The sequence below is a fragment of the Lithobates pipiens genome, unplaced genomic scaffold (assembly GCF_037356315.1).
Source record: "Lithobates pipiens isolate NorthernLeopardFrog02 unplaced genomic scaffold, aLitPip1_a1.2 Scaffold_19, whole genome shotgun sequence".
NCBI classification, from domain to species: Eukaryota; Metazoa; Chordata; class Amphibia; order Anura; family Ranidae; genus Lithobates; species Lithobates pipiens.
In genome coordinates this window covers 474608633-474625479 of record NW_027507764.1, presented here as the reverse complement: position 1 = coordinate 474625479, position 16847 = coordinate 474608633, and positions in this window count along the sequence as shown.

Below are 16847 nucleotides of genomic sequence, written 5' to 3'. Positions count from 1 at the left end.
TTCATCAGACTGATAACATACTCATTTTGAATGGGAGGGGCTGGAACATTATTAATCACCTGATGCACTTTTTGTGTTCTAATGAGGAAAGCTGCAGTGCCTGCATTCCTTTAGATGTGATAAACCCTTGGGTACTATCCCACCAAAACTTACATTTCCATTGCAAGGGGTGCCTAAAACCTGACTTTTATCTTAGTGTAGACTTCTGGGAAAATCAATGTGCCAATCAAACAAGCAGGAAATGAGACAACTGTGTACAGAATGCCTCCAGATTGTCATATTGCCTTAACACACTGATCAGTCATCGGCTGTGTCCGGTGGACATAGTCGGTGACAGAATGCACCACTGTGGGACCCTGTGGCCACGCAAGTGGCACCTTTTGAGAGGGCATCATATGATGTCCAGTCCGAAGGAGGAAAGTCCCGCCTGGCTGTCAATCTGCTATAGGCCGGGTGGGACTTTCCTCCTTTGGAGTGGACGTCATATGACGTCCTCTCAGAAGACACCACTCATGCGGCTATGTATCATATCCAGTGGACCAAAGTAACTATATGTATACCATACCTGGCAAATGCCCCTGGAAGTTGGAAATCACTGAAGTAGACACTGCTACTCCAGCGATCTCCACTAGCTTCAAGGTCCTGTGTGGAGCTGCTGCCCAGCTGCATTCTGAACACAAGAGGTTGGCCGTTCAGCACCAGTGCCAGTCAGAGAATGCATTTCCAGAATTATTGCAAAGTGTTCTCTGATTGGACAATGTGGAGGGGCAGGGACTACATTCTCTGAATGGTACTAGTGCTAAGTGGCTGACCTCCTGTGTTTGGAATGCAGCAGAACAGGAGCTCAGCACAGGGCCCAGAAGGAAGTGAAGATCACAGAAGCAGCAGTGTACTTCAGTGATTTCCAGCATCCAGGGGGATCAGCCACTTGGTCCAAGCTGGACCAATGTAACTTCGAATAAAATATCAATACATAGAATTCTTCTTTAAGTCTATTGGATCTATTTATCAATATTTTCATCCAAGATTCACACACATTTTTAATTGAATCTTAAGGCGTGAATCTTGGGTAAAAGTTGCGTTTATCTGGGGTGAAAACATCGATAGACCTCCATATTTACAGTATGGCCCCTTTCATACATGTGGATTGTTTGTCCGTTTTTCATCCATCTGTTGATGAATAAAAAAGGAGCATCAATGCATCTCTATGGAAAAACATAGAAACAACAGATGATCATCCATTTACATCTGCTTCCATCCACATCCATTTTTTGGAATGGATCAAGGCCCTATTTTTCTTCCATTGAAAAAAAACGAAGCGTATGAAAAATGGATTTAAATGGACAAATGGTCGGTTTTTGAATGAAAAAAACGCCTTTGGGACTTAAGTGGTTAAGAACTTTATCTGGCGAATGTAAAAAATTGGTGCAAAAACGGATGAAAAATTGACGACAAACTGATGAAAAACGGATGTAAACGTATACTTCTTTGTGTTTACTTTGAAAAAATGTGACTGAACCAATGAAATTTGTGAAAGAAAAAAAACAAATTTTCTTTAGATACAATGTCAGTTTAAAATAATGTTCCCTACATTTGTAAAATCTACATTACTGCCCAGCGCTGTAATACTGATTGAGTATGCTCACATTGGTGCTTATGAACCATAGACAGAACAGTGATGGAAATTAATTTGAGGGTGGCACATTCCAGGGGGCACATTCCAACCACAAAAGTACATTTTGTTCAACAGATTGCTCTATGAAAATGCATATTTTACTGTAGAAGAAAGTAAGCACTGAGTAGACACCTCTAGAAACTCTTGACTACTTTAGGAAAATAGGACTGGTGTTGAGTACCAATGAAAAGACATGAGCAACCATCCCGAGGGAGCAGGTGACTAATGAGTGATATAGATAGAGTTCGATCCAGTTAACATGAACATAGGAGTGACAGTGGAGTTTCTAGTGTCTTTGCGTCACTTCCGGTTTGGGGCCGTGGAACGCAAATCCCTGGTTTTAAAACATTTCAAACATACAGAGAGGATGTGAGTAAGTTTTCAACTGTATACACTCAATAAAACATTTGGAAAATGGTATTATGCTATGGGAGTATATTTTCTCTTCATGTGGGTAACACGGATGAATGTTTAAAAGATTAAAGCACAGAGCGGTCTCTAAATGTCCTTATGAAGGGGGACTCTCCCTCGAATAATAACCGCCACCCACCCACCTTCCTCCACGCCAAGTCGTCTCAAGCAAGGTTAGTGTTCTCTTTCTTCATACTGTACCATAGTTTGTTTCATATTTTTGTGGCTCAAAAACAAAAAAAAAGTTCAGAATGGATTAACCTGATTTGCATTGAACCCTATGGGAAAAATTGCCTCGGTTTGTGACCAATTCGGTTCATGACCAGAGTCGTGGAACAAATTACGTTTGTGAAGTTTTACTGTATTTTTTGGCAAGTTTTTAATCTGCATATAAATACCTAAAATGTATTGTAGACCTGTTGTTACAACATTTGTATGAACAAAGTTTGCAAACAGTAGTCACTATCAATGCTAACACAAAATGTTAACACAGGACTCACCAGACATAAGGATGCATGGTGATAAGCTTACATATTTTAGCCAAAACACAAAGTAATATTAATAATTGTATGATAGAAAGAGAAGGAAATGGGTGGGATTATTGCGGTGCTTTTAGAATAAAGAAATTATTTGATATAAAAATAGAAAAAGATTTTATTAATTGTAATAATAAAAAAAAAAGAAGGAGGAGATAATGAAATCAAAACTTTGAAATCACAAATAACAATACTAATACATTACAAATGACCACAGTCCGTCAATTAGTTCAAATAAAAGAATTCTTGGCTGTTCTGATGGAATCCCGACATGTTTCGCCTACACAGAGGCTTCTTCAGGAGAGCCAATAATTGACAAGAGGTATTTTAAAAACAAGAAAAGGGAGAAATTCACTGTAAACAAAATACAACAGATTTAGTGAATTGGAACTTAAACATGAAAAGCAGCCCAAACTCTAAATACGCCCACAAATTTCAAAAAATGTTTTTGGGCTACACAGGCCCAGTCTAAATTAGAATCAGTGACTATGCATACCAATCTCCAACCGAAAGCCCCGCCCGCACGATGCAATGAAGGCCCCTTAAAGGCGTGGAGAGCGGACCAGTCCAAAAATCCCCAGAAGGTGGCTGCAGGAGACAAATGGAACAGACAAAAATCCACTATAGTTGAAGACCATGGGGCCAAAAAGAGGCGCCCATATATGGTTTAACAGATTTAGAAAAAGTACCACTGTGGTTTATAATAAAACAGCAATGAGGACCTACCTAAGCAATTTAATATTGAGTGTGTCTCAGCAGGAGTGCTACTGAATACAGGTACGCATGTTCTCAGAGGAATGTAGTGTCAAGGTATGGACCTAAGTTACAGATAAATTGGTAAGAAATCTACCCTTAATGGGGCCCATATAATCAAAACAGAATAGTAAAAAAGATTTTTTTTAATAAACATGGGTAAATTTATCAATAAAAAACAATTAAGCTATTATATTAAAATGGCATTATGCTCAATTAATTAATATAATTACTGGGAAAAGGCTTACCATGCGCAGAAAAAAAAGGGTATTGCAGTATTACATTGAGTTCAGTGTAAGCTCACACTGATTGAAGATTTTGGCAATGGACTGCAGTAGACAGAGAAGTTGGCCGACGTGTGTAGGACCTATAGGTGGTAAAATATCAAAAATAATAAGGAATAAAGAAACCCCTAAAGCGGGGAGAAAGAAGAAAATGTAATTTAAAAATAGGATAAGAAACATGGGCTGTGTGGATAGACCCAGTGCTTATCAATAAACTAACCTTCACGACGGAATCTCCACGCTGTGTAGTCTAGCAGGACCGACACACCTGCGGAGTAGGTGTGCCTTTTATCTCCCACACACCCAGCGTAAAGTGAATTACGTTGGATGTGAGCGGACAGAAATGCAAGACTGCGCATGCGTCTCGGGTGGTTAGGCCTACAAACCCCATGATGCATTGCGGCGGCTGCTCCGTAACTACGGAAACCAGAACGCCGCCGTAGGCAAACACGGGGAACGTGGAGAAGGCAGAAGAGAGGTTCGCTAAACCTAGCAAACCACTGCCTATACAGTAACCGCGACGAGAACCAATGTTCTAAAAAGGCAACCAGCATTTATACGGGTCGGGCTTCCACACCGCCCGACCCGTGTGTCCATGCAGGCACCAGTGTCGGAGATAGAGGAAAAAAGTACACTCCCACAAAAAGGAGTCTCCATCGGGAGGACGGGCACAGAAAGGAAGGGAGTGTATGACAAAAGAAACTACAATGAAGATTAAAATTAGAGACATTTCTATTAAATTGAGAATGGGAGAATATTAAAGAAATGGGTGAGCGAACAGGGTCCTGGGCTGCCTTAATGGACCAATTCCACAAAAATCCAAAATCAGATGCTACATGACAGTACAAAAACAAAATTATTGTAGTTTTAATAAAACAAGAACAATAAATTCTACTGTACATATGCTAATGATTGTAGAATGATCAGTTTATAATAGTAAATATAATAATAGAGAATAGATAAAGAAATAAATGTATAATAAATGTATCAATAATTGTATGTTTTTTGGTCTTCTGGGGAACACGTTAACAACAAATGCTTTTTAAATGCATCTGGTCAGCCCACCTACTTAATAAAGGATATAGGTCAGGAGTAGGCAACATGGGGCCTTGCAGCTGTTGTGGAATTACATTTCCCATGAGGCATTGCAAGGCTGGCAATTAAAAATGACTCCCAGAGGCATGATGGGACTTGTAGTTCTGCAATGGCTGGAGGGCCCCATGTTGCCTACCCCTGATATAGGTCATACTATGAGTCTGGTTTACAGGCACTGTACATAGTACAATTTGCTGTTAGCAATCAAAGTGCACCAGGGTGTGATGTGGGAGCAGGCTCAGGTAAGCCATATAAAGTATTTTTTTTTTGCACACAGAGCGATCGCCAACTGTCAGAGGGGGCAAGGTGTAAAAAGCAGCCCTGTGTATTTAGATTAACTTTTTTGGCCATAACTTGTACATCCAAGGTCTTTAACTAAGCAATGCTAAATATCTTATTTTCTACAAGTTCAGAAGCCTTTGAGCATAAGGATTATTAATAAGATCACTTGTGAGTTGTTCCTAAATCTCGTGGACTCTTGGGATGTCTTTTTCCAGTAGAAGCATGATTTTGGTATTATCTTGAAATGGTATGTAGACTTGTCTTACATGTAATGTTCATCTTCCAGTGTGGGCATTTCTGTCATTAGATATTTGATTGCTTTAACTATGTGTAGGAAGGTGAACTAGTTTAGTTCCTTTTATGTCTAAAATAATGAATTATCTAGCAGAGATAAATATTATTGTGGTTTCTAGTGTGCCATCACTTCTGTGCAGGATGTAGGACCGTACTTGTCAGGAATTGAATCACCTGCTGGTGGCACTATGGCTCCCAGGTGTATAGGTTATAGTTACAGTGTCCACCAGTGGGTGTCATTCAGGAACCAGCAGTTCCTGGCAATTAGTTATCACCTGAAGCTGGTTGCTGGGGGGGGGGGGGATATCTGCTACTCCATCTGGCCTTGGTGTTCTGCCATGTGTCCCATGACCTGCTAACCTGTTCCTGTTCTTTTGCCAGCCTGCTTGTTCCTGCACCGGTGTTCCCTCTCCCTGTCCTGGCTTGTCCCTGTCTCCCTCTGCATGATCTTCCATGTATGACCCTGACTCTGATACTGACTACTCCTCTTAGCCTTACCCTGCTATCTGTATATAGTTAATTAGTTTAGGCAGTTTATATATTGTGATCACTCTTACTCATTAGATTGACTGGTTCAGGTGCATGGGGTTTTGGTATCTTGATGTATTGGCTGTGTGTTTACATTATTATTTTACTGGCATTGTCCTTAATAAATCACATTATTTTTTTACAATATTTGCACCTGGTATTTTCTGTGCAAATCCATGCATTTCTGGTCATGCCTGTTTCACAGGATACCAGCGCATGTTATTCCTGACAATGCTACTGCCCTTTCATTAATTATGTCAAAAACATGCTTTGGTTGTCTAAACCAGCATACATCCTAACAACTTTCTCTGGTTATCCCCAAGGAAACACTTTTACCAAACATATTTTAACCCTGATTTTCTTCATGACATAGCTCACTAGATTTTTATAGTCTCATTGTAGATGTATGTTAATGGCTCTGCCTGCCAAAATGTCATGCTGTTCGATCTAGTGTTTTGTTCAAAGTGGTCAGGTGTTCTCACCTCACCACCAAGTTGGAGGACTAGGAATGCTAAAGTAGACAAGATAACTGAAAACCCTGGATCATTATTGGCTCTGGCTAAGCCCTTGATAAACTTTGATAAAAATGAAAAAGGTAACACTTGAATTTGTTCCTTGTACTTGGAACCTGCTGATGCTCATTTCTCCTGGAGAGGCAATTTTGCTATTACTGGGTTAGCACCACGTGGAGTGTCTAGTTAGCTAAGACCTGGTAGATGTGGGTCTTCCTTGGCTAGTTGTACACCATTGCATCTTAATCCGGTCACTTCATTGACCAAATATGGCCAATGATATCTTCTAAGAGACCTCACCCCTTTATATATAATGGCCATCATCTACTGGGGCTGTCAGTAGCAGGCAAGCTGTTCTCATGTTGAGACAGGTTTTGGCAGGCAGTGTTTTTTGTTTTTTTTGTTTTTAGCAATATCAAAATTGATCAATAAACCAATGCTAACTTTAGGTATTGTAATGTGCAACAGCAAACAGGTAGAGAGTAAAATAAAGTAGCTGAAGCATGTGAAGGTGAGAGTAGAAATGAATTCAAACTCCAGGGAGGCAAAAGAACAATTAGTCAGTCAAATAAGTAGGTAAATGAACAAACCCATGCTCCATGTGTATCTTAACAGAGGGAAACGAAAAGAACCTACTAGTAGTTTAAATATGTGAAGAAGGGACAGGGCAACCTGCAGTCTCTCCTTGAAAAATCTTTATTGAAAAAAATGTGAAAAATAGAACACAGTCAATAGGCAATACACAATCATAAAACATTGACAATGTTGTCATTAAAAGCACATATCTAGGTACACAACCACATCCAACAAACCACATAACCACACCACGACAGTCAAATGTTTAAAGGGTTTAAACAGTCAAATGTTTAAAGGGTTTAAACAGTCAAATGTTTAAACAGTCAAATATTTAAACCCTTTCCGAGGCAGGGCCTGGATCTAGATCGTAATCCCCCTCCCCCTTCTAGACCTACTCCGTCCCCTATTATTGGACAGGTTGAAAATTTGTCTCTTTGCCCAATCCTCAAGATCTCTCTGGAATTTTGATTGTTCAGTGAGATTTCTTTGGATCCTAGTGACTTCTTTTGTCAGAAGCTCATTATATTTATTAAACTCTGATTTGTCAGTAAAGGGCTCTAGTTGTTTAGAGCTTTCATCAATTTGAGTTTGTAATTCAGATAGTTGTACGTAACTTTTCGTCTTCTACAATTAATGTCATCACTGTAAAGCCATGGTTCATACATTCTTGTCTCCATTTAGTGAGGAATCTTTAATTTTGTAAGTGTTCGACGGGGATCACTTTCTCATGTAGACACCGGGGTATTATGCCCTTATCGATATATGACCCCAGAGACAAAATGTTACATTTCCAATTTAGCTGTTTTATCTTTTTTTTCTTGTTGTTTAAACATAGTTTTTATGGAATCTTCCTCTGGTGGTGCTTGTTCCCCTGGGTTCCCCATGAACGTCTGTCTGATCTCCTCCTCTATGGCTTCACCAATATCATATGCCATATGTACAGAGGTAATCAACTGGACAATGCCCACTCACACCACTCCTTATTGTATAAAGCGTAACCGTGCTAAGTCAAATTAAATGATTCCGGTTCTGGAATGATCCTAAGAGGATCAGGTTATAATATGGGTGTATCGTGGCAAAGTCACTTCATCATTTAGATAATGCAACTTGAAAGTTGGAGTTACTACCTAAATGCTTTCTGTCATAAGTCCCACAAAGCACTCGGTTCTTTGTTTCACAATGCAAAAATGTAATTTACAATGGTATACTAATGTCACTTTCTATAAGAGTGTCTACCTTTACTCAGTGTGGCATTCTTCCAACATTCCATCAACTTTCAAGTAACTGAGAAGTTTTGTGTTTTCTTTTTAAGCTCCAAAATGCTGACTAAGAACCACATGCAATTGTTTCAAGGGGCCAACATGATCTGCATTTTACAATGTGAGTTTAAGAGCTATCTTTTTTCTCAAATTTAATGAATGGAAAAATGATTAACCACATCAATGGAAAAGTGCCAGATTTAAATGAGTTACAGACTTTTGAAAAACTGAGGGAGCTCAGATAGTAAGAAAGGCAAAAACATGTGATCATCTGGGAGTATGTGGGTTGGCAGCAGCTGGCGTTCCAGCTCCGGAAGGTTTGGGGGTTGGTGCTCAAGATATCATAGTTTGTTTTTGGTGGACCCAGCAAAGTTCAGGGAAACTTTAAGACAAACTGCTGTAGCAGAAGAAGAAGCAGGCTTATTAAATGTGAAATATGGTTTATTTCCCGTACAGTAAAAGGGATCTGGTAAGGGTTAGATATGATAGCATTATACATAGAAGATAGTCTAGAGTAAATCAATCAATTAAAAAAACACTAACATGCTTCAATAAAATTAAGTACTGGTTTGTGTATTAAAATTTGTTTAAAATGTTTATTAAGATAAAATAAAAAATAACATATTCTGTTCATCTCTGCAATACATGCATATTTTCCTGTTGTATCCCTTTAAAAATGCTGCAAGTATAAAAAAAAAAAAGTGTTGATCTACAAGGAATCTAGTATATTTCCAACTTTCTCTTGGAGCTTACAACATTGTGCATTTTGTACACTGCACTGTACACTTTGTATACCCCCCACCCCTTCCACTCCACTCCATCAAAATGTGTAAATACTTAAATTATCCAATAGTGTGCAGATAAAAGTAAACAGGGATTTTCTTTTCAAATTAGTGAATAACTGAAGTGAATAATCAAAATTTTATTGTGTGAACAGTCTCAAATCCTTTATGAAATCTGCCTTGCTTCTTTGATTTCAGTGCATCTGTCTTGACTACCAGGAGTTTTTCCATACACTGTGTGTAGGGAACAGGCTCTTGGGAGATGTATTTCTGGTGATATGTCTACCTCAATAGGAACTGAACTCTCAACAGCTGTCTCTGAAAAAACTTTTACAAGCTTTGTAATGATGTCATGTAGAGTAATAAGAGCTGTTTCTGTTTCAGGAACAAGATAAAAGAAAGCAATAATGCTTGGGCAAGCTCTAGAGGAAGGTTGAGGGTTAAAATACAGGCAATGCCTGAAGAGAGCCTTTAAATAATCAGAAATAAGACTTAATTATGATTTGTTTCCCTTATTATTTTGTCAAGTTTGGAGGTTTCTTCTTATATAAACAGAAAACATAATAATCGCTTCCCGACCGCCTCACGCAGATATACTGCGGCAGAAGGGCATGTACAGGCAGATTAATGTACCTGTACGTTGCCCTTTAAGAGACGGCTCGCAGGTGCGTGCGCCCGCCGGGAGCTCCGTAACCGCGATCGCGAGTCCCGCTCACTCAATGTCCACAGGAATACCCTCGATCGTCTCACGGTGTGGAAGAATGGGGAGATGCTCATGTAAACAAGCATCTCCCTGTTCTGCCTAGCGACAGTGTCACTGATCAGCTCTTCCTGTAATCCGGAGCACTGATCAGTGACATGTCACAGCTAGCCCATCCCCCCACCATTAGAATCACTCCCTAGGACACACTTAACCCCTACAGCGCCACGTAGTGGTTAACCCCTTCACTGCCAGTAACATTTTTACAGTAATCAATGCAATTTTTTTTAACATTAATCGTTGTATTAATGCCAATGGTCCCAAAAATGTGTCAAAATTGTCCAATGTGTCCGCCATAATGTTGCAGTAATGATAAAAATTTCTGATCACCGCCATTATTACTAGTAAAAAAGAAATCATCAATAAAAATGCCATAAAACGATTCCCTATTTTGTAGACGCTATAACTTTTGCACAAACCAATCAATAAACGTTCATTGTGATTTTTTTTTACCAACAAATATGTAGAAGAATACATATTGGCCTAAACCGAGGAAAAAATATATTTTTTTAAATATTTTTTGGGTATATTTATTATAGCAAAAAGTAAAAAAGAATGCGCTTTTTTCAGAATTGTCGCTATTTTTTTGTTCATAGCACAAAAAATAAAAACTGCAGAGGTGATCAAATACCATCAAAAGAAAGCTCTATTTGTGGGGAAAAATGGACGTCAATTTTGTTTGGGAGCCACGTCGCATGACCGTGCAATTGTCAGTTAAATCGACACAGTGCCGAATCGCAAAAGTGCTCTCAGAAAGCTGGTAAATTCTCCTGGGGCTGAAGTGGTTAATCCTTCCACCTGTACTTGCCATGTTAATAGGATTAGAAAATTACTTATAAAACATTATATATTAAAGATACTGTATATATATATATATATATATATATATATATATATATATATATATATATATAAATGGCCAGAAAAGTAAATTGAATACATTTAATTCAACTGCAAATGTCCGAATTTACCATTATCTACATAAGGTCGGCGTTTTGGGGATCGTATGAGAGAAGTGGGGCCAAGTAGAATGGGACAGAATAAGATCCCAAGATAATAACATTTTAGATGTATTCTGTGGTACATTTATTATATCATATTTATATTATTATTTATTATATCACATTTATTACATGCTTGTACTGTATGCTATAAAGAAAAAAAAAGGTGACAAATCTGCACATAGTTGCCAGGTCATACTGTATATCAGAGATACAGTGGACAGTAAGTTGAATTTCAAAACCCGTTTTTGAGTCCATAATAATTTTTGAGATACCACAGTAAAAGTGCAGTAGTTTTACACCCTTTTACCCTTAATTTAGATTCGATTTTTAGAAATATTTGTTTGCAAAGTTATTTAGTCTTTATAAAACAAATTTGCACTATAAATTGGTGAAAATATATTCTGATCTGCTTTTTAAGTTTAAATTGACGCTTTTTAAAAAAAAAAAAACATTGATACCGGAAAACTGGAGAGTATCATTCCTCAACGTGATATATCCATTTTCAGTAATGATTTTCTGCATGTTTTCTTTCTTTTCTGACAATTTTTACCACTTGTTTTGCCATTTTGCTCGTATGTTTCTTTTTTTTAACTTTGCTTACACTTTAACTTTTAATCACACAAACACACACATAGACAGAAACAAAAAACTGCGCCAACCCTACAGTAAAAAATGTCAAAAAGTAATAACAAAATAAATAGGTATTAACCTTAAATGATTATAACAATGGAAAAACACCTTAAGTGCATAAAGAACACAGCAATGTGTAAAGTAAAAAAACATAAATAAAAGTCCATTCAAGGGAAGTTCCTATGTGGATCCAAATAAGCGTTTGTGACACCACGGTGATTAGAAACGATCCAAAAGCTCATAAAAGTGCCCGTCACCGTACAATGAATGTGCTTACCAGAAAATAAGCAATTTGGGCGTTGGTATATAATCGATGGGTCCCATCAAAAGATATCCTCCTTTTTAGTGGGTCAAATCTCCATCTCCCAATAGTGCCCTCCAGATATTAATATGCTTCGTGGAGCTCAGTAATTCCCGAAAAAGAAAGGGGCTAACATGGCATGATATCGTTTGAACAATTTATTAAAGAAAAAGGTAGCACACTTACATGTGGATGAGTAAAATACAGCTTGTATAAACAGTAATAAGAAACCGGCCGGTAAAACAGGAGCCCGTCCTCCTCTCAAACAGCGTGGTGGCGTCACTGCGTGCCCTCCCAGACGCGTTTCGTCACACCTGACGTTGTCAATGGGGAACGGGCAGCGCAGTGACGCTCCACCTCATAAAGATACTACAGCGTACCAAGCCTCATTCTGAGATGCAGGGCTGGGTACTAGCACGCCATTGTGAATAATGGCAAATAGCCCTAAAGATACGATCTGTCCACTGCTGGTGATACAAAAGGACTACGATATACTATAGATCGCTGACTTGATGAACATCATGCAGATGCAGCGGATATTCAAAGAATAAATAAAATAAAAATAAAATGGATAAAAAAGGCTTGCACATACTGAAAATGACATTAAGTGCTGGCTCCTGAGTGTTAGTGCGCCGCCAGGTGCAAAGTAAGTATTACACCGGCACCGCACCGCATCCCAATATATAAAAACAGGAAAAGTCCAAAAATAAAAGGGAATTAACCAAATAGTGGGATAAATAACATTAAATCATGTAAGGGGATCGGTACAAAGAAAGCATGTTAAACCGCATTCGACATATCTAACATGTCTAACCCCTATACATCAATGGTCACTAAAAATATATAGATAGCCAAAAGGAATCACATTGATCAGAGGGTCTATTGACTATATAATGACCAGAGAAAGTGATTATAAAAATATTCCATGCGTATGGGTTCACCAAAATAATCACAAGAAATTGTTCATACATCAAAGTCAAACCCTTTAATTGCATAGGAACAATAACTTGAATGGTGACGAAGGTTTTATCAATACGAAAGAAAAAACCACGAATCCGAAATGAAAAGGATATAATAAGATATATTAAAAAATAAAAAAAATAAAAAATCAAAAATTTAAAATATGTAATGCATAAAATCTGTGCAAAAACAAATTTGTATACATATAATGAAAATAACCTATATCTAGATATCATAACCCAGTCCAACATCTCAGAACTGGCAAGGCCGCAAAGACTATCATGGTACATATAGAAAATAGATTTGACATACATAATACCTAAAGAATGTATATGTGTCTTACATGAAGCTATCAACCATAATATTGGGAATGAAAAAGGGAATGAATCAGGAATTGTCAATGAAGGCATTGACATCAGTGTCAATATTAAGTCCAAAGGGGATATAAGTTTTGAGGCGATGGACCCAAGACATCTCGAGTTTTGAAATTTCCCTCACTAAAGAGCTGCCCCGCCAATGAGGCTTATATTTGTCAATCCCTAAAAAAAGGGTCTTGGAAGGGTCTTTGTTGTGAAATCTCAAGTAGTGCTTAGACACAGAATGATTTGGGAAACCAATAATGATGTTAGTTATGTGTTCGTTAAGTCTGACCTGTAGGGGGCGTTTTGTGCGTCCCACATATTGCACACACATAGGTTGAACTGAATGGAACTTTGTCTTTTTCAACCATATAAACTATGTAACTTTGTAAGAAACTGGAAAAAAAAGCTTACAAATGCATGTGCTGTTATAGTAAAGCACTGAAAAGGTGCTATCAAAAGCATGTAGTATAGTGGCAACGCAAGACCCTGTTTGTAACCCAGGCTGGTCTTTCCAATAAAAATGCCTTCAACTTACAGTTGTCTCTTCAGAAATTAAACCATTTTACTACTTTTTAGTCTCTGCTAGTGGAAAGACATTTTATCATGCAAAAATTCCCGTACTACCGTTTTATATATATATTTTTTTTCTTTCTTTCTGGACCATCTGACTTTAGATGAAGTAAACTGAAATGTAACACTTTTCAACCTTAAAATGACAACTATACCACACATATTTCAGCCAAGATTTACAGCATAATCAAGTTAAAGTGAACCCTCTCTAAACACCTTTCAGCTGGCCACCATATGTTAAATGCGCTGAGCAAACAAAATTTGGCAAAATATTCAGAAAGTAAAAAGACATACATACTTTCCCTATGTCAGATACCAATAGCCAGGTTTTACCTTTATGTGGGAACATTTCCATGGCGACCAAAACACAAACTAAGTTCTTTTGCACTAAACTAAATGAATATGTTATATAGTGTGAGTCAATGTATATGCTATGCACATGTGCACATCATAATAAATATGGTTGGCATACAGTGGTCTCACACTAAAAACAAGAGTAAATACTTCCATGACTAACATCGGAACTCACTCTAAGTGTACTTCAGCAATCAATACAAATCAACACAAAAGAAAAGAATATATGTATAAAATATATGTACCAGTATTTTTTTTTTTCATCTAGAAAAAATGGTGGTGAAAAAAATTACCACAACTTTAGCAGCAGGCACAGGATTTTTGGTTGATGCAGGCTAGGTTGGAGCCATTGGTGGAGGCTAGACCCAAGTTAAAAAGGTAGTTCCCAAACATGGAGAGAAGTAATCCCCAGGGTTGAATGAAAGATGTGGCAATCTATGTGCCACTAGGCCTCTGTTAGTTTATGGGATGTTAGCAATGTGAAGAGTGGAAGGAAGTGAGCAATACATTATGTCCACCTAGGTAAGTCCAGTAAGCCTCTATTTTTGTCATCTTTGCCAATGGAAGTCACAAAAATATCCAACTGTGGTAGTAATGTGTAGCGATACCCCCTGTAGGGGCTGCTGAGTGTTGTAGTCTGTCTTCCACCCTGCCCAGCCATGCACAAAGTTCTCATTCACCCTCAGGCAGAAAACTAGTCCTTGAACTTTGTTTTGTATTTTTATTGAGGGGAATAAACTTGGATGGGGATGGGATATTCATGAGATGCCCTAATTGCATAAAAATATACATGGGACCGAATATATACACCTCCGGTATATATACAATCTTCAACTCTTCAACTCCAGAACATCACTTGCTTGCAGACTATCTCTCCTCAACACCTCCAGAACATCACTTACTTGCACTTCCCAGACTAGCTAGCACTTATTTTTAGGCTTGACGCTGGCTCAGCCAGGCCAAAGGTGAATGCTCTTTGAAGGCCCCTTTAGTGTAGCAAAATTGTAGATAGTCCCAGTGCTAGCTGTCCATATGGCTACTGAGCCCAGTACCACATCTTCAGGCACTAACAGGCCTCATGGCTGCAGCTGCTTCTCTCCACTGCCCATGACACCCCAGTCCACTCCTCTGTCTCTGCACCCATCTCAGACTGCACTCTCCCAGTCCTCCCAGGCATGCCTCACAGATCTCCCAACTGTGTAACACTCACCAGCCCTCTTGGTTGCGACCTGTTGTTCCTCTCCTGGAGACTTTGCCTGGCAGTGCTCTCCCACTGTCCTCTCTTGCTTCCATGCCACCTGTCCAGGACACATCCATATGTCGTGAGAAGGGTCCTGTCCGTACCCGAGCCTTAGGCCCAAGGTCACCCCCCAGACTGGGGAGCTCCCTGAAAGGACCCGACAGCCTAATACTCCATCTTCAGCTTCCACCTGATAAACTCCTCCCCCAGCTGGCCTGCCCCCTGCCAATCCAGATTGGGGATTGGTCAGGGCTCCTTAGAACACCGCCGATAGCACCACCTCCCCTTTCCTCCTTCCCTTCCAGAAAACACTAGAACATTCTGGAAAGAAGTGGTAGGTATTGGTGATGTTGCCTGTGAGTCACCCAGCTCTGCTCTTAGTCACTCCCAACCCATATCAAAACACACCCAGGCTTGACTACCACCCTTCTAGCACACTAGAGCAGTGCTTCTCAACTCACCTGTGCAAAATAATGGAAATCCTGAAAACATGACCTGTTGGGGCACCTTGAGAACTGGAGTTGAGAAACACTGCACTGGGGGTGCTACAAATGGCAAAAAAGCACATCTCCAAACACAGTAGTTACTGCCTCCTTTAACTGTAAAAAAAATGTTGTGAATATGCATGTTAACGCACAGGGGATGATCTGTCAACATATAGGAATCATTCACTCTCAACTTCAGAGCTGTCCCTTCATTGTAAGCAGTACCAGCAGGACTTAGGAGCATTGATATCCTGCACCCAGATCCCACTCTATCAGCTGTGCAACCTGTATACACATGTCTGGCTGTAATTTTAGTGTGACTTTTTTGCAGAGGTCCCTTGCCAGTAGCGTATCAGAGGATATAGGGGAGAGGTTAGATCAGCTAACTATTCCTATACTATCTGCTGAAAAAACATAGTAGCACCCTGTCCCCAGCAGTAACCTAATACAGTTACTGCAGGATAACAGAATTCAGATCTCAACTAGAAGGAGAGGGGTCAAAATGTATCATGTATTGTGCATATGTGACATAATACATTATACTTTTATTTTTAAGCTGCCAAGTATCTGTCAGTTCTTGTTAGTTGGAGGTTTTAGTTCAAAAACAGAGAACACTGCCGCCTATTTCAAATGCCTGATTTTTACTCAGACCTGGCTGTGTTTAATTTTAAATGTTATCAATCAATATACACACAACTGGGACCTAACTGTTATTATAATTTGACACTTTGGAAAATGACCCGGCCAGGCCTGCTTAATTCAATCTTTCCCTATTTGACAGCATGAAGTCCTTTAAAGGTATGTAGCAATGACCCCCCTTAGGAGCAGATGGTTTTTTAACAGGTTTCCCTGATTTCCCTATTTGTGGTCTGGTTGGCTGTACCCAAACACTTACCAACTCACCAATGGTAGCAATCATACATCCAATCCATCAATCGTTTTCTTACAATTTATATTCTCAGTTGTCTTATGGAGAGAGTTAAGAGTACAGGATACCAAAGACAGCACCAAAAAAAAACTCTGTGCAGTACATTTTCACAGCATTCTTTAGGCCCAGATGGGCTAAGGTAAGTTAGGACCCTTCAAACCTCTATCACAAGCCAATGTAGGGCACCCTAGGTCCAGGCAAACAGCTAGCAGAAAAAAATATTTTCTGGCTTTCCTCTTCAGGCAAAGGGTATGGGAAGTAATGCA